Source organism: Coptis chinensis, chromosome 4, assembly GCF_015680905.1.
Source record: "Coptis chinensis isolate HL-2020 chromosome 4, ASM1568090v1, whole genome shotgun sequence".
NCBI lineage: Eukaryota > Viridiplantae > Streptophyta > Magnoliopsida > Ranunculales > Ranunculaceae > Coptis > Coptis chinensis.
Window position 1 is genome coordinate 61,162,164 of NC_141459.1, and position 19,883 is coordinate 61,182,046.

General features: G+C 39.5%; 1 protein-coding gene and 1 pseudogene across 1 annotated transcript in view; both read left to right on the top strand.

Moving 5' to 3' along the window:
• Positions 1 to 19,883, top strand: part of LOC147504267 (uncharacterized) — a 64,716-nt gene that overhangs the window by 34,624 nt on the left and 10,209 nt on the right. The gene's annotated exons all lie outside the window — the stretch shown is intronic.
• On the top strand, positions 5,401 to 5,494 carry LOC147504268 (small nucleolar RNA R71; annotated as a pseudogene).

Sequence of the window (19,883 nt, forward strand, 5' to 3'; positions counted from 1 at the left end):
TTGTGAGTGTAGAATGTATGAAGTTTATATAGGTTTTAAGTTGCTAAAACGAATCGGAAAGTTGCCAAAAAGTTTTTACGGCAATTTCCGGAAATACCAAGATTTCCAAACTCGAAACGGAAACAACTCATTTTCTTGATTCTAAAACAAACCTAGTATCTTTTAGGTTGAATTTATGATAGAATCTACCTATTTAATCGAGATTTCATCCTACAATGATACTTATTCATAGATATGCCTAAACGGCTATATTTTCACCTTGACTCCGCAATAAATTCTAAGACGAGGGTCATATAAAAATCATGCTGGAATAGATAAAACCACCCCCAAACAATTTGGGAAGGTGGGACCAATATTAAACAACCACGCATAATGAAAATAACCGCATTATATTAAAATTTTCATTCGAAGTACATTTCACTACAAAATTCAAATTACGGAAATAAAACTTACATGAAAATAAGTGACAATAATGAAACTACAAATAAAAATAGAACATCAAACGATACTATCCCTAATCACTCCTGTACTGGTAGCGGAGGGCACACGGTCAGGAGATAGCTCCTGAGCTCCCGATGAGCCAGCACCATTCGTCCTTCGGCGACGACGCTCGTGCCTCGATGGTGTGTCCTCAGAAGGAGAATCCCCGTGAGGTGGGAATTGTGTAAGCATGTCGGTCCGGAACTGGCGCTGAGCTTCTAGCTCGGCCCTCATCTGTTCCCATCTCTCATCCTCTCTCTGGGTACGGATCTCGAAGTTATGATGGATAGTTGCCTGTCGAAGTCGGAGGTCTCGCAGCAGAGATAGTGTTGTTTAACGCGATGCCACGATGAATCACAGCCATGCGTTCTGCATCTGACCAACACCACTCCAGGGCATCCGCATCAAAACAAGTCAAGTCCTCCTCATCCTCCGAGGCATTCTGATTTTCCCCATCCTCCTCGGCATTCTCGTTTCCACCATCCTCCTCGTCTTCTTCTCTATCCTCAGGCAGCCTCCAAACTCGTTGGACACACTCCTTATAGATGCGAGGGTTTTGGTGTAGGGTGATGTAAGACCTATCAGACGCCTGAGCTGCTTTCAAATTCAGCATGATCTTGGTCATCAACACAGGGAGAGGTGCAACAGACTTCCCTACTCCCCTAATCATGCTAAGCAAAAACTCCAAGATACAGAACTCGTACTTCTGCTCCTGGAGTATCCATAAGATGTGGAGGCAGTTCAAGCCGATGTCGCTGACCTTCTCCTTCCCTAGGATGTTCTGACCAATCCACTGAGCTGCAGCCAGCTGGTTGGTTCTAAGGGATGCCTGACGAACACAATGCGATCTTGCATTGTAGTTCCCTTCGGTAACTGTCACGTTCATCAATGGCTCTACCCCATTATATTGGGACTCCTGCAACGTGACAGTTAGATGGATTCTAGGCGGAATGCCTAGAATCTCCGCCAACAACCCAAGAGTCACTTCCTTCCTCCTCTTCGCCACCGTAACAAAATCCTAGTCCCTCCAACTCCCTCATATTTTAGAACCATCTGACTAAGTCTTCGTGGTAATAGACTTCGGTCGAGTACCACAAGCTATTCCAGATCTCATCGATCATTTCGTCACCGTGAAAAACGGCGAAGTGGTCGCCGAGAAAAGCTTGTTCGGTAAAATTCGGCGTTGTTGAGCCATTGGAAGTTTGAATACGGTTTGAGGTTTTGTAGAAGGTAGGGGAAGCAATGAGGATACCTCACTAAAAAGAACGATGGTGGTGGTGGTGGTGTGGTGGCGCGGCAGCACCAATTTTTTTTTATTTTGATTTTCCGGTGGTTTTTGTTGATGGAAATTGGTGGAGGTTGTGGGCGTCGCGGTTCGAGTCGATTTGGGTTGGGTCTTGGATTGTGGGCGTGGTAATTTGGTTTTGTTTTTATTTGTTTTTATTTTTTTTTTAGGTTTTTGGAAGCTTTGGTGAAGTTAATGGCGGTTTCGAGAAGATGATTTGATCGTTGGCCAAAGGTAGGGTGCGAAGTCTTGTTGTCGGTGCTGCTGGTTGGGCCCAAGCCCAAATCGAAATTTGTGAATTTTTCGATTTTTTCGCAAAACTTCAAATCAAAATTGCCGCTTCGTTACTGGTCCGATTTTTGCGAATGAGATATGGAAATGATCAGGAGAGAATTTGCAATCCAATGATCCATAAAACACTCTATTCCGACCGTGGATGACATATACGATAGTGGAAAATGCCTCGAAGTGCATGCATGACATACGTTATGCGAACGACTGAACTCTAAATTCAAGATTATGTCAACCCGGATGATAATACAATTAAACGGCCTAAGCAACTGTAATGGGACATAAACATTCTAGTACAGAAACACGAACACCCCACCCCCAAACAAATTTTTTTTACAACAAAGCTTAGAAAATTTGTTTTTAGGAGTGGGTCTTTTAAAGTCAGATTCCCGAGACTTTCTAGATTACTATGTTTATTCTTTAATATATATATATATATACTTTTAGAAAAGAAAAACAATAAACAAGAAAGACATAATTCACCCCATAGAGAAACATGACTCAAAAATCCGAGAAAAGCATGCAAGAGTGGAAAACGTGAATTATGTTAAATGTGGACTTAGGATCCGGTACTTACAGCCACACACTCCGTAGGGAGGGCCCGGTTACCTTAATGGTGCACTCACCAATATATGGAAATGAAAGGAAATCCACCAAACACAAAAGTTGAGTCGTTTATAGTCAGATACTCGAGACTTTATCTAAACATATGTATGAACATGTAGTTTATCATATATCAACAACCGAAATAGTTGTGGATCATTCCATAAATAAATATCACAGAAAACATATCCAAACATAATCAAGCACCAAGATTTCCTATGACTTAACCTAGTGAAATGAAAGCTTAAGTCGGATCACCCTATTACGTAACCTAGCATGCACCTTTTTTTCATTTTGAACGAGTGGGTGTTCTAGTAAATAAGTGTGGAAAAGTGAATGGTTGTGGAGAATATGGTCGATATGGATAAGTTGTAGAAGGATAGCATGTAAAAAATGAGGATGTGGGTTTAGCACAAAACTCATTCATGGTGTGTGTAGGGACTGTCTCAAGTCTAAAAATGAAGGTGTCAAACGCTTTTGTCTTCTAAAGTATTTGTTTACTAGGTGGATTTAAAAAATTATGAAGCACAGAAGAAACAAAAGGATCGAGTGCAAACTCGAGATTCCATTGAAAGGGTGGAAGGAGGGAAGTCGAGGTGGATGTTGTGGAAAGTAGTTCTTGATAGGATGAATTATCACATGCTCTAAGAAACTCATCAAATTGCTCATCTAGATTGGTCATATCCTCGTTACTATGATAGTCCTCTACATCTTTGAGAAAGTCATCTATCTCATCCTCATCCGTAATATGTGTATCGACTAGAGTAGGGATGGAAATGTTGGAGTCTGAACTTCTAAAGGAAAGAAATTTGGGCATATGATTATCAGGGAACGTGTTGTTAAAATAATCTCTAGCAAAGCTTTCGATCATGCTAACCTCTCCATTCATAGACGAATCGGGTAATTGTGTCTTTGTTTTAGAAACATTGACTTCAACAGCAAGATGGCCAAAAGACATGCACATTGAACCATCGCGGCAATTAATGAGCGCATTGGCAGTTGCCAGGAAAGGACGCCCTAAGATGATCAGGACAGAGTCGTTAACGACTTCTGTATCGAGGATGACAAAATCAGCCGGATAGTAAAAATCATGAACTTTTACCAGAACATTTTCGACCACACCCTTAGGATACTTAATAGACCGATCAGCTAATTGCAACATTATTTTAGTGGGTTGCATCTCGTCTAGACCTATTTGTCTATACAAATAAAACGGGAGTAAGTTAGCACTAGCCCCCAGGTCTAATAACGCGGTCGTCGTATAGGAATCTCCTAAGGTGCATTTTGATAGGGATCGACAGTGGTCCTTGTACTTAACAATTCCATTATGTTCAGATAGAGTTGGGAATTGTTCTGTTAAAAAGGCGTCTTTTGGTATATTTGTCTTACGCCTAGTAGTACACAATTCCTTAAAAAACTTAGCATGGTGTGGTAGCATTTTAATAGCTTCGAGGAAGGGAAGGTTTATAGTTAGATTCTTGAAAACATCCCTAATCTCCTCATAATTTGTATCCCTAGTTAACATGGCTAATTTTTATGGAAACGGTGGTTTCTGTCTATATTTAGCAATAGTATCACCTAGATGTTTAACCGTGGCTTTCTGTTTCTTAGGTTGTGTTGTAACTGGTACCTCTATAGTGGTAGGGTCTTCAGTTTCTATTTCGTATCTAGTAAAATAGCGGTGTAGGGCTATCTTGGTGGGGTAACTATAGGCATAGTTACTTTGTTATCAACCACTCTTCCAGAACGGAGAGTGGTGATGGCCTTTAGCGCACCTACATTTTCATATTCATTACTAGTATTATCGGTTACCTCAAAGGCTGTATTTGTTTTTTTAGGATTAGGTATTTCATGACTTGGAAACACACCTTTGGGTTGGGCTTTATCTTGAGCCAACTGTTGGGTTAAATTATTAACGGATTGTAGAAGCTGTTGGTTAGATTGAGCCAGGGTTTGGAAAAGTTTTTGGCTTACTTGTATGAAGGTGTCAAGACGATCCGGTTGTGTGGGTGTAGTAGTCACGGGTGGTGTGACTGGAACTATTTCGCGTGAATTATTTATGGGTGGATTTTGATAATTATTATTTACCGAAACAATACCTCTATTAGCATTATAATTATTATAACTACCTTGACCTTGTGCTTGTCCTTGTCGAGGTTGCACTTGGTTGTTATAATTATTAAAATTACCCTGACCCTCGTCCTTGTCGTGGTGGAGCTTGGTTAAACCGCGGTTGGCCTAACATATTGATTATTGTACCCTGGAGGTGTGACGTGTTGGTTATTTCTCCAACCAAAGTTGGGATTTTGTCTCCAAGGGGCGTTAGGTTCACTATTAATGGAACAAGCCTATTCATAGGCTATAGGACAGTGGGAGTCGGGATGCTCGAGGGGCTCCAAATGTGAAACTACATGGATTTGAATTTACGTTCATGACGGGATAGGCTTTTGTTGAACAGAAATGGCCTCTACCTTTTTAGTGAGTGATTCGATTAGAGTTTTAAGCTCGGGATCGTGTTTAATTTCAAACATACCGGCGGCCTTAACTGTATTTGATGAACTAGCGGGCGGTAGATATCATCACTACCCCAGTTGTTATTTCGCTTTAGTTTGATCCTCTAAAAATTTATAAGCCTCGAGGCTCCTTTGCTTTAGAAACTACCCCCATTCATTATGTCTAGGACTTCTTTATGGTGGTGTAGAAGTCCTTTGAAAAAGGCACGAACTAACGTGTCTTTCGCTAAGTTATGATGTGGACACTCTATAAGGAGATCGGTGAAACGATTCCAAGCCTCTGAAAATGTTTCATGAGGATTTTGTCGAAAGAAATGAATCTTGGAAAGCATCTCATCCGTCTTTAGGGGTGGGTAAAAATGTTCCATAAACAGCTGAACAAGTTTAGCCCACGAGTCCACAGAATTAGGAGTTTGGGCAGTTAACCAAGACGCCGCCTTATCGGCTAAGGTGAAAGGAAATACCCTGAGTTTAATTTGTTCCGCACCAACCGTAGGATGGTGGAATGTTGTTAGGACTTGTTCAATCCTACGATAAATTTGAGAAGGTTTTTCATGGTCTAATCCATGAAAAATGGGTAACAAATTAAAATATTTGGGGATTCGGAAATCCCCCACTGGGTCTGCTAGAACGATGCAAGATTTGGGGCTATCGCTCAAGGCTTTGTAGAAGTCAGAGAGAGGAGTCTCTTCTTCGTCGGGCATTGTGTCAGGTGATGTGTGTGAAATAGTAGCTAGAGGTGTAGTGGGTGGTATACTAGATAGACTTGTTTGTTGACGTTGTTGTGTAATTACGTAGGTGTTTTTGTTCGGCCAGACCTTAATCTCATACAAGGCTAAAACCAAATTTAGCTAAACACATCAACACTCCAAACAATTCTGATATACTAGTATAAACCTCTAACAGGAGATGCGAGGTGCGGAAGAAAGGAATACGACAAGGTCCTTGCTTCGCTTATGAATAGTGTCTTGTTTACGCGTGTTCAGTGTATATAACAAGTTAGAACACTGAAAAACTTGAAAAATCAAAGTTCGAGTCAAAACTGTAGAATTTCGGAAAAATGAGCAAAGGGCGCGGGTGCGCTCTCATAGGGCGCGGTCGCGCTCCGTGTAATTTTCAAATTACAGTGTTTTTATGGCGGGTCGCGCTCCACACGGGGGCGGGTCATGCTCAATGTTCCGTGCTATAGCTATAAAAGCTCTCCCTTATAAAGCTGGGTCACACTCAGTGTATTTTTGTCCGGAACTTTTCAACGCTGAATCGGAAAACCACAGTATGAATCAAACAAGGGTGGGTGGGTGAAATGGGACTTTAAGAAAAGTACTTACTCTACGAAAACAATGTGAAAGTGAAACTAAGATGGCAGCAGCGCCATTTGATAAAACATTAAATGAAATAGTTTACGTACGAAATGAACGATGAACTCAAAACGTAAGTAAACTAAAACTATCTTATGATCCTATATGTTTATCAAAGATTCTACTCTCAATCCTATGAGATATAGTGGAGTAGGAAGTTCGTTCCACTCCTAGTCCTTCCACATGTTCATGTTCTCTACGTATAAGTACTCTTAACTCTTAAGTCTAATGAGAGATTTATGAAGTGGGAACTAGACTACGATGCAACTACCCACAAGATGCAACTAGTCGATTATCAAAATAACTATGGGAATGCTACGTTGATTCTATGATAAGGAGTTAGAGGGGGATTGATTCCACATTAACTCGACTTAATCCTACTAACGATTAATCGTCAGAATCCGAATTGACTCGCTCGCAGTAACAATAGGGTTATTCCTAATCCCTAATTACACATGGCATTCCTACCAATTCATAACTAGCATGTGAACGATTAAACCCATTCTTATGGTGAACTAATCGCTTCTAGAGTGGAAAGGAAAATGCGACGACTCTACGATAATCGGAATCAAGCTTTCATCAAGGCTTCTCAACCCCCTCTAATGGAGGTTTAGCCGAGAATCATTACGCAATCATTTCCGATTAAATTAGAACTAAACATAATATAAAGAATTGAAATTTACTAATCTAAATTAAACAATAATTAAATTCTAATTAATAACTAAGAATTGAATAACAAGTAATAAATGAAATCAGATCTAACACAAATGTAAATGACAAGAATCGAAATTAACAAACTAGCTATTTTATTAATCAATCTAATTAAGAATAATGATTCTAGAGTTTAATCTAAAACAAGAATTGGATTGGAAACTAAACTTAACATAAAGAATTAAATCTAGATCTAGAAGCTATTCTAATGGCTACTTTCTATTCTAAGCTACTTTTATTTTCTAACCTCTTATCTACCATTAACTATCTACCATTAACAAAGAGCTGAAGCTTTGGTTTTTATACATTCAGATCCAAAAATCGTGCATGGGCTTGGAGCCATGTTTTGGGCTAGAGAATCAAGCCCAAAACCCAATTCTTTCAGTCCAAAAAGGCCTCTTCAGCTGCAGTTGGTTTCAACAGAGTTTTCGTCTACTTCTGCTCCTCTGATTGGATCAAGGCTTAGACCATTGGAAAGCTCTTTCCGAGATGGTCGTTTTGACATAAGGTAGGCCCCATTCCGAGGTCTGAGTCCAAAGATATAGCCTTCGAAAGTTCTGCTGACTTTGTGTGCTGTTTCTGCCCGCATCGACTTTTCAGCTTTTGACCGGGCTTTAGAAAGCCTTTGTCTTCTTGAATCTTGGCCTTTAATGACGGAACTCCTTAGTAACCGACCTTTGCTCCTTTATCTCGCTAAAGTGGCACATTTCTACACATAATGGACTTTGAAACCTGAAGTGCATAAAAACACGTAATCAGTGTTAACTCTTAATTATTACTCACATAATTGGTCTAATAGTATGACTATTACAGGGTTAAAACTACAGTTTTGGGCTCTTATCAGGGAGCATAATTTGTGGCAATGTTTTAGGAGTTGTCCACTGACTTGAAATTCGCTGATATCTTGTGGATTAAGCAAAGAGATTTCCCCATAATGTGTCACAGCTGACACAGTGAAAGGACCAAATTATCGTGTTTTCAATTTATCAGGGAAAATGTGTAATCTGGAGTTGTATAGTAAAACCTTTTGGCCAATTTTAAAATCCTTACGCAAAATGTGTTTGTCGTGCACTCTTTTCATATTAGCTTTGTAGGATTTTGAGAGATCATAAGCATCACTCCGAATCTCCTCAAGCTCATTTAATTGCAGTTTTCGCTTCTCACCTACCTCGTTGATATTGTAATTGAGGCTTTTGATGTCCCAAAGGGCACGATGCTCAAGTTCAACTGGCAGATGACAAGGTTTTCCAAAAACAATGTGGTAAGGGGACATCCCTATAGGTGTTTTAAATGCTATTCGGTATGCCCACAAGGCATCCGATAAGCAGAGAGACCAGTCTTTTCTTGATGGATTGATAGTTTTCTCCATAATGGACTTAATCTCTCTGTTGGAGACTTCCACTTGGCCACTCGTTTGTGGGTGATATGGAGTTGCAACTTTGTGAGTAACTCCATATTTTTTCATTAAAACCCAAAATTTTATTACAAAAGTGTGTACCCCCCATCACTGATGATAGCTTTGGGGACACCAAAACGAGAGAAAATGTTTTCTTTTACAAATTTCACGATAGTCTTATGGTCATTTGAGCAACATGCAAGTGCCTTAATCCATTTGGACACATAGTCTACAACAACTAGAATGTAGAGAAAACCTTGAGAAATAGGGAAGGGTCCCATAAAATCAATGCCCCAAACATTAAAAATTTTCACAATCAAGATAGGATTTAGGGGCATCATATGGCATTTTGTAATTCGACCTAAGTGTTGACAATGAATGTAGGCTATGCAATATTCGTGTGCATCGCGAAAAAGGGTATGCCAGTAAAAACCACATTGTAACACCTTCGCCGTAGTTTTCTTTCCACTGAAATGATCTCCACAAGATTGTTCATGGCAAAAGGATAATACGTCGATGTGCTCCCAGTCGGGAATGCAGCGACGAATGAGTTAGTCTGAACAATACTTAAAGAGGTAAGGGTCATCCCAGAAATAATATTTTATAGTGGATAAGAACTTTTTACGACCAGGACGTGACCAAGAGGAAGGAACTTCCTCAGTAACTAGGTAGTTAACGATATGACCTAGAACAAGTCCTTTGGTAACCATGAAATGACACTTCTCCCAATTAAGTACCATATTTTTCTCTTCACAACGCGTTAACACTTTAGAAAGGTTGGATATGCAGTTGTTAAAGGAATTTTCATAAATGGGAAAGTCGTCCATGAAGACTTCCATATAACGTTCCACCATGTCACTAAAAATGTGAAACATGCAGCGTTGGAAGGTGCCTGGGGCATTGCAAAGACCAAAAGGCATTCGTCTGTATGCAAAGGTTCCAAAGGGACATGTGAAAGTTGTCTTTTCTTGATCGCCGAGGTCAATGACAATTTGGAAGTAAACCGGAATAGTCATCAAGAAAACAGTAGTAAGCATGACCGGCTAAACGTTCTAGCATTTGGTCAATGAATGGGAGAGGGAAGTGATCTTTATGTGTTCTGGCATTAAGTTTGCGATAGTCAATGCAAATTCTCCATTTTAATGGAATGCGAGTGGAAATGCATTCACCATTTTCATTTTGTATAACTTGAATGCCGGACTTTTTAGGAACAACGTGGACAGGACTAACCCAGTCACTATCAGAGATAGGGTATATGATACCCGCATCAAGTAAACGTAGAACTTCCTCTCTTACCACCTCTGTCATGGCGTGGTTAAGGCGACATTGCAGTTCTCGCGATGCCTTTGAGCCGTCATCGAGATGTATACGATGTGTGCATACGCTAGGGTCTATTCCCTTGATATCATCTAAGGACTAACCGATAGCAGAGCGGTGTTTACGAATGACACGAATCAAACATGCTTCTTTGTCGGTAGTTAAGTAAGCATAAATTATTATAGGGTGACTACCATTGGGATCGAGATGGACGTACTTTAAATTAGAGGGTAGAGGTTTTAAATCCGGAGTTAGAGAATTGGGAATCAAGGACTCGTGAGGGGTCATCTCTTCAATGGAAAAGAGCGAGTCCGATTCTTCTGAATCAGTTAGCAACGTAACAGTAGGGTTAAATAGTGGTACCGACTCTAATAAGCGTGGACATCCTTAATGTACGAGTCATCGTCAAACTCAGGATTATCAAAAGAAAGAAATTGGTGTACCTCATCTTCGGGAAAAGAGTTTGTGAAATAATCATGTGCTAGGCTATCAACCAAGCTAATCTCACCCTCCATTATAGGATCGGAAAATTGTTTCATTAATTTGAACACGTTGAGTTCGACAGAAAGGTTCCCGAAAGACAACGTCATTGAACCATCCCGACAATTTATGAGAGCGTTAGCAGTTACAAGAAATGGACGTCCCAAGATGATAGGAATGGAGTCATAGGCCACTTCGGTATCTAGAATGACAAAATCAACGGGGTAGTAAAAATCTTGGACCTTGACTATGACGTTTTCTACTATGCCATTTGGGTACTTGATGGAGTGATCCGCGAGTTGCAGAGTCATATTGGTAGGTTTTAATTCATGAAGACCTAACTGCTTAAATAAGTATTAGGGAAGTAGGTTAGCACTGGCGCCTAGGTCTAAAAGTGCTGTAGCGGTATACTTGTCGCCCAACATGCATGGTACAGTTGGTTAACCTAGGTCTTTGTATTTAACCACACTATTGGTAGTAGTGATTGAGGGAAACTGCTCAGTGGGAAATGCTTGTTGAGGAACATTCGTACGTCGTTTGGTGGTGCACATGTCCTTCAAAAACTTGGCATGCTTGGGCAAATGCTTAAGCGCATCTAGAAAAGGTAAATTTATGGTCAAATTTTTGAAGGTTTCACAGATCTCATTGAAATGTTTGTCACGTTTGTTCTTTGCCAAACCGGCAGGGAACGGAGCTTTTGGGCAGAATCACGTATAAGGATCAGTGGTGTCTTTCCCTAGGGACGTGGGTGTAGATTTGGAAGGAACAACTTCGTCTGTTATAGGTTGCGAGTTAGGAGTTGGAAGGACGTCAGCCGTGGCTTTCGCCGATTCTTCGTCTGGCATACGTATGTTACTATCGATGGTTCGGCCAGAACTAAGAGTGGTAATGACATTTACCTCACCTTGGCTTGGATTACTAGATCCTGGTGCATTGTTGAGTTCAAAGGCAGTGTTTGTAGGCATAGGGTTTGGAACTGCTTGGCCAGGGAACACGCCCTTTTGACTTTGATCTTGTGCTAACAGCTGAAGAGACTGTTGGATAGATGCTAAGATTTGATTCTGTTGATTCATGTAAGTCAGAAAAATTTCAGCTATTTTATTGGCAGTGGATTGTACCAGTGGAGTAGTAGGAACAAGTTCACGGTTATTGTTTACAGGTTGATTTTGGTAGCCATATCCTTGATTAGCGGGAACAAGGTTGCGGTTGTTTTGGTACCCTATATTTGCGTTGTTGGGAAACTTATTTTGCCCTTGCTGAAATTATGGAGGATTTTCTTGACGATAGGAATTGTAGTTCGCTGGTGGTCGTGCAGAAGTGTTGTTAACACCCGGAAGAGCTTGTTGTTGGGCAGGGGGTGCCCAAGCCAAATTTGGATGTTGTCGCCAAGGTGCATTAGGGATGTTAAAAGCACAAGCCTCTTCAGAAGATTGGGGAGGGCACTCGTATACCAAGGGACAGTAAGAATCGGTGTGCTCTGGACTTAAACAAAGAGGAAATGGGGAAGCGTTGGCAGCCATGACCTATTTGGGTTTTTAATCATTTACTTGAATCGAAAGAGCATCAACCTTTTTGTTTAGGGACTCGATCAGAGTTTTTAATTCCGGATCGGGTTTGACCTCGAACATAGATGTAACCTTGGTAGGAGTGTCTTTAGAAGATCTGGAAGAATTAGTGTTTCCCCAATGGGTGCTTCGTGAAGCCTATTTCTCAAGGAAAGTGTATTCTTCAGTAGCGCCTTTGTCCATGAAACAACCGCCGTTCATGATATCTAATGTTTCCTTTTGATGGTCAGAGAGACCATTAAAGAATGAATGAACTAATACAACGGTGTCGAGTTGATGATGGGGACATTCGAGAAGCAGATTAGTAAATCTGCTCCATGCTTTCGAAAAAGATTCCTGGGGATGTTGGTGAAAGAATTGAATCTTCTGAAGCATTTCTGTAGTTTTTTTCTGAGTATAGAATTTTATCATGAATGCTTGTACGAGCTTGGCTCATGTGTCAATGGATTGCGGTGCTTGTCTTGCGAGCCAAACTGAAGCTTTATCAGCTAAGGTGAAGGGAAACAACCTAAGCAAGACTTGTTCGTTGGTAACGGTCGGATGGCGGAAAGTGGTGACTACTTGTTGCATCTGACGAAGATGATTGTACAGTTTTTCATGGTCTAAACCATGGTAAATAGGTAACAAACCGAAAATGTTTGGCGGAATGCGAAAATCACCTACAATCGCATCGAGTTTAATGTAGGAAGCAGGTCCTTCCTGTAAGGCCGTATAGAAATCCGAAAGGGGTTTCTCAACTATGAGATTTTCCTGAGCCATAACTAAAGGAGATAATGGCAACGGAGATGTTTGACGAGGTTGGTTTACGGAGGAGGAACTATGTCTAGGAGATAGCATAAGCAGTTGTTTATTGTATATCCGACGACGATATGTAAGTTCTAATTCATTATGTTTACCAGACCGTAATCTCATACAAATACAAATTTTAATTCAATGCTCATAAAGAACGAATTATGACTAGAGATTTTATAATTAAGGGAGGAGGGAGGTGAAACACGTCTTCCTGAGCTGTTGCTAACTTGAGAAGGTAAGTTAAGACAACGTGTGAATGTTCCAGCAGCCAGGTCACCTGATAGAATTGTGGGAGGTTGTTCGTGCTAGCACATTCCTTAATTAGGCAACCTCAATTTTTTTCAAGTTTCCTAGGCACTGATGGAATAGGATGATGATTTATGATGGTGTATTATGCGGGGTGTTATTAAGATGATTAAGATGAAATTTTAATTATTAGGATTTTTTTATTTTAATATTTTTTTAATTTTTTACTTTTTAGTTTACGTAATTAATGTATTATGGAGACGTGATTACAAAACATGCAATTAAAAATGATAGATGTCAAAATAGAAACTAAACATACAATTAACACATGCTAGTTTTACACAGGAAGTCTACATATGCAAATCTATGTGAATAGAAATATGTCCTACGCATGCAATAATCTATAGGTATCGATACGTGCAACTTAAATGTGAGCTAGGGGAATGTCGAGAACGAACTCATACAAATGAATACCGCATATGTGAATTGATGTAACATACACATACAAAAATATTCTAAGCAGGTGGTTTGAAACTACACATACATCCAAATATATTCGAATCATATTAATCGTGTTATCGTGAAGATGTAATGACGAACCACATTTATATGCAAAGAGTTCTCATGCCAACACACAAACATGCAAGGTAAAACAGGTTATAGCAACAACCAAATAATATCCTCGACAAAGTTTGAAGAGTTTAAGAATTTGAAACCTGGCGTCCCACGATTCCTCGTACAACGATGGAACTAACTCCTGAGCTCGTGAAATTACTGGATAAACTGAACTAGAGAGTCCAAAAGAGTACTGAAAGGGAAAGTGGCATGTACCTGAAAATTGGAGTGTTGATACTCCATGTTAGTCTCGCGCGCTACTAATTTAGTCTCGTCCAAGACTCTTTTGTCAGTTCAGTACTTCAAGTTCCTACGGAATACTTAGACTGTGTTAATAAAAATAAACAAGATCTGGTTCACAGGTATCTGTTAGTAAAAAAAGTTAGGGAAAATAGGTAGGTAATACGTTAGTATTGCAAAGGAAATGGAAATAAAAAAGATGAGGGGGTAGGGGAGGGGGTTTATGTTTGATGTATTCCAGTTATTTCGTTAAATGTCTAGAGTCCTTCGGCGTGCAGCGGTGCCATTTGATAAAATGCTTAATGTACATTTATTGGTTTTAGTTACTTAAGTCTGAAGTCCACAGTCCGAAGTCCGAAGTCCGAAGACCAAAGTCCAAAGTCCAAAGTCCGTATAGTCATTCGTTTAGTCAAGTTACCTTACTCACGTGGGTTTGGTTGGATAGGTCGAGTAAGGGATCGTCCAAACCTTAGGGCTCGGCAAGGTTCACAACTGGAATTACAACTTTTAGTGAGTAGGATTTTAGGTTTTTTAGTTGGTTTAATTAATTTAACGGAAATGTAAATAATGTAAATTACTAATGGTGATTTCGATGTAAATAAACAAAGATAGAGAAACAGGGAGAGGGTTAATCATACTCATGGAAGAATTATTTTTTAACAGTTTATATTACCATATCACTATAGCTCTAAGTCGTCTCGAGTTCATAGACAAACCCGAGACGATGTCGAGTATTGATCCCTAGCGAAATGCCCACATCTCTGAGCCGCATCACACTAGCATAAGAAGTTGAACTAATATTTCATCTCTGGAATATCATTTCAGCTCCTGGTTCGATTCTATATTAGCTAGACAAATTGGAGAGCTGTCTGACACCAGAGAGTCGCGCGCGAGACATTTTGGGTCTCTCGCGAGACTGTTATGGAGCATCAACACTCCAAATTTGTACAGTCTCAGTCATTTTGGGACCGGATGTCTAATCTATACCTAATTCCTAAGTAGTGATTCTAGAATATTGAAGAGTCAATCCGAATTCTCACACGAGCAGCATAACCCTCTCCCTGAGGGGGGGGGGATTAGCTCATGGTCATTGAAGGAATAATTAAACTTGCTGCATACATTAAATAAATAAATACAGGACAGGAATTAAACTTGAAAAGAAATGACTTTTATTAAGAAGAAAATGACTTAATGTATTTAAGTTGCTGGATTAAAATGGACGGAATGTAAGTGTTGGAATGAAAACTAACTAATTCATAAGCTAAAGAATAATTGTTGAAGGAGAATATATGAAGACCCCCCTTACATATATATAGGTTGATCTCTCGTGAAGCTTTTAATTTGGTTTCGTCCGTTTCTCAATTGAGAGATTCAAAACTTTGAAATACAAAGTTTTGTCTGCATGTGAATTCATTTTAACCAAAGTTTTGTTTACAAAACAAAACTTTCATTTAATGTTTTGTCCTTTTGTGTTTTGCTTTTGTCCCTTTGCTCAATTCAATTCAAACATTGAATTGATACGTGTCTTTTCCTTCTGCAAGGTGGCACAAAATTGTGACCATCACTTGCCACCTGCCTATGCTGACTCGTCATGCCTTTGGGCCCGCAGAGTGGGTCTAGTGGCGGCACTGATATTGGTGTTTTTACAATTTTTTGTCTTTGCGTAGAGTTGGTCACCCTAGTCACTTTGGCAGTTCACTAGCCAACATCGGCATCTAGACTTATCAGATGTGAGCTTCGGAAGTTTGTTGCTTCTTTATATGTGGACCCGTTCTGCACTGGTTTTGCTCTTTTGGAAACTTCGGCTCTAGTCAGGCTTTGTTGGGATTCACTGGGGTTGAGTGGGAAATTTCAAATATTCCAGTATTCTCGTACTTCGATGCATGTTTTATCATTATATTTATGTTAACTGCGGAAACCTGCAAAAGTACGAAATTATAATTATTACATGATTATTAGACACATAATTGATCAAAATGATATGTCTTTCGGGGTTTAATATTACAGTTTTGGGTGCTTATCACCAGGTCAAGTGATACCTAATCCTAAAACAGCAAACACAGCCTTTGAGGTAAACGGTAATACTAGTAAGGACAATGCAAACGTAGGTGAGCTAAATGCCATCACCACTCTCCGTTCTGGCAAGTGGTTGATAACGCCGTAACTATGCCTATAGTTACCCCACCAATAGTACCTACACCGGATATTGAACTAGATACAGAAATAGAAACTAAAGATCCTACCCCTGTACGGGTACCAGTTAAACCACAACCTAAGAAATAGAAAGCCAAGGTTAGACATCCTGTTGATCCATACGCTAAATATAGAGAGAAACCACCGTTTCCCCAGAGATTAGCAATGTTAAACAAGGATACAAATTTCGATGAGATTAGGGAAGTTTTCAAAAATCTAATGATAAACCTACCCTTTCTTGAAGTAAATAAAAAGTTACCTCACCATGCTAAGTTTCTTAAAGAGTTGTGCACTACTAGGCGTAAGACAAATATTCCTAAAGACGCCTTTTTAACTAAACAGTTTCCAACTTTATCAGAACATAATGGAATTGTTAAGTACAAGGACCCGGTCGTCCTACTGTACAATGCACCTTGGTTGATTCCCACACGACGACCACGCTATTAGACCTAGGGGCGAGTGTTAACTTACTCCTGTATTATTTATATAAACAAATGGGTCTACAAGAGATTCAACCTACTAAAATGACATTAGAATTAGCGGATTGGTCTATTAAGTATCCTAAGGGTATGGTTGAAAACGTGCTTGTTAAGATTCAGGATTTCTACTATCCTGCTGATTTTGTTATCCTCGATACGGAAGTCGTAACAACTCTGTTCCGATCATCTTAGGGCATCCCTTCTTGGCAACTGCCAAAGCGCTTATAAATTGCCGCGATGGTTCGATATCCTTGTCTTTTGGCCATCTTTCTGTTGAGGTAAATGTTTTTAAAATGATGAAATAGTTACCGGATTCGTCTGTAGATGGGGAGGTTAGCATGATCAAGAGCTTAGCTCAAGACTATTTTAATAACACGTTTCCAGAAAACCAGATGCATAAATTCCTTTCTTTTGGAAGTTCAGATTTTGCCGATGACTCCTACTTAGAAGAAGTCAACACCATCTTCGAGTCTACACCTACCTTATACCCTTCTGTTGCTCCATCTACTGAGTTTGAGGACCTGCTACCTAAACAAGTCTTCATTACTCAAGATGAGGACCCTCCAGAAGTATTTATCGACATTCCTTCCACCCCGGTGCTTAAACCTCTTTCTTCTAAGTTAAAGTATATTCAACTTGATCTAGATGGTAGTCATCTGGTAATTATATCTTCTTTGTTATCTAAGGATGAAGAGGCACATTTGATTAGGGTGATTAGGGAACATCGTTCGGCGATTGGTTGGTCCCTAGAGGACATTAAGGGAATTGGCCCTAATGTTTGCACTCATCGTATCTATTTGGAGGATAACACAAAGACTTCTCACAAACCTCAGCGTCGCTTGAACCCTACCATGAAAGAGGTGGTCAGGGAATAAGTCTTACGGTTACTCGATGTAGGTATCATATACCCAATCTCTGATAGCGAATGGGTAAGTCCCATTCATGTAGTTCTTAAGAAATCAGGGATTACCATGGTACGTAATGTCAAGGGTGAATATGTTTCCATGCATGGTCCTATAAAATGGAGGATCTGTATTGATTACAAACGTTTAAATGCCATGACACGAAAGGATCATTTTCCTTTACCCTTTATAGATCAGATGCTCGAACGTCTAGCTGGTCATGCTTTTTATTGTTTTTTGGATGGCTACTCTGGCTATTTTCAGATTATTATTGATATTGATGACCAAAAAAAGACTACTTTCACATGTCCGTTTGGAACATATACCTATAAACGAATGCCTTTTGGCCTTTGTAACGCTTCTGGTACCTTCCAGCGGTGTATGCTTCATATATTTAGTGACATGGTAGAGCGCTTCATGGAAGTTTTCATGGATGATTTTTCTATCTATGGAGACTCTTTCACTGACTGTCTGTCTAACCTGTCTAAGGTTTTGACACGGTGTGAATAAAAGAGTCTGGTTTTAAATTGGGAAAAATGTCATTTCATGGTGAAAAAGGGAATTGTCTTAGGTCACATTGTATCTAGTGATGACATCGAAGTAGATAAGGCCAAACTAGATAAGATAGTATCTATACCCATACCATGGACTGTCCATGATATTAGAGCATTTCTCGGCCATATAGGTTTTTGTAGGCATTTTATCAAAGATTTTTCAAAAATAGCTAGGCCTTTAACTAATCTGCTTTTAAAGGATGCCATATTTGATTTTTATTTTATCTGTAAATAGGCTTTTGAAACTTTAAAAGCCGCCTTAACCTCTGCACCCATTATACAGCCTCCGGATTGGTCTAAACCTTTCGAACTCATGTGTGATGCTAGTGATTATGTCGTTGGTGTTGTGTTAGGTCAGAAACTAGATAATAAGTCCACTATCATTTATTATTCTAGTAAAACTTTAAACGATGCTCAAAGGAATTATACAACTACTAAAAAAGAATTATTAGCTGACGTTTATGCTTTAGATAAGTTTTGTCCTTATTTGGTTGGTTCTAAGACTTTAGTTTACACGGACCATGCAGCCTTTAGGTACCTTCTCGCAAAGAAGGATGCTAAGCAGAGATTAATCTGATAGATTCTTCTCCTACAAGAGTTCACATTAGGAATAAAGGACAAAAGAGGGGTCGAAAATGTAGTTGTCGACCACTTATCTAGACTAACAAATGACGATGATAGTAATTCAGAGTCCATATCTGTCTCTTTTCCTGATGAGCATCTGTATGCTATTTTTTCTATACCAGGGTATGCTGACATTGTGAATTATTTAGCGTCTGATATTTTTCCTGATGATTGGTCAAAAAATGAACGTAAGAAGTTCTTGGACAGAGTTAAGATATACTACTGGGATAAGCCATACCTTTTTAAGTATTGTGCGGATCAGATTATTCGTTGTTGTATTCCCCAGTGGGAATATAATGAGGTTCTCTCATTCTGCCATGACAAAGAGTGTGGTGGCCATTTTAGTGGTATGAAAATAGCTGCTAAAATTCTTCAATGTGGGTTTTATTGGCCTACTCTTTTTAAAGATGTCCAAGTGCATTGCAAGACGTGTGTTCGTTGCCAACAACTTAGGCAAATCACTAAGCGTAATATAATGCCATTAAACCCAATCAAGGTGGTAGAAATTTTTGATGTATGTGGTATTGATTTCATGGGTCCTTTTCTTATTTCCTACGGTTTTATATATATTCTAGTTGTCGTGGACTACGTGTCTAAATGGATAGAAGCCATGGTTTGCCGTAGCAATGACCATAAGATAGTTGTGTTTTTTGTTAAGGAATACATTTTCTGTCAGTTCGGCATTCCTAAAACCATCATTAGTGATGGTGGAACACATTTTTGCAACAGAGTTGTTGCGTTTCTAGTAAAAATGTATGGAGTTACACATAAGGTAGCAACTCCTTATCATCCACAAACTAGTGGGCAAGTAAAAGTTTCTAATAGGGAAATAAAAAAAATCTTAGAAACAACTGTAAATCCTGATAGGAAAGATTGGTCTAAGCGTCTAACTGATGTCTTATTGGCATATAAGACTACTTTCAAAACTCCTATAGAGAGTCTCCCTTTAGATTTGTATTTGGGAAACCTTGTCATTTGCCCGTTGAATTGGAGCACCATGCTATGTGGGCTATAGAAAGCCATAACTTCAATTTTGATAAAGCGGGTGTCAAGCGCAAGTTGCAATTAAATGAGCTTGAAGAAATCCGTAGCGATTCTTATGATCTCGCGAAATATTATAAAGCTAACATGAAACGTGTTCATGATTAGCAAATCTTGCACAAAGAGTTTGTGGTAGGTCAAAAGGTCTTGCTTTACAACTCCCATCTACATATTTTTCCAGGGAAATTTAAAACTTGT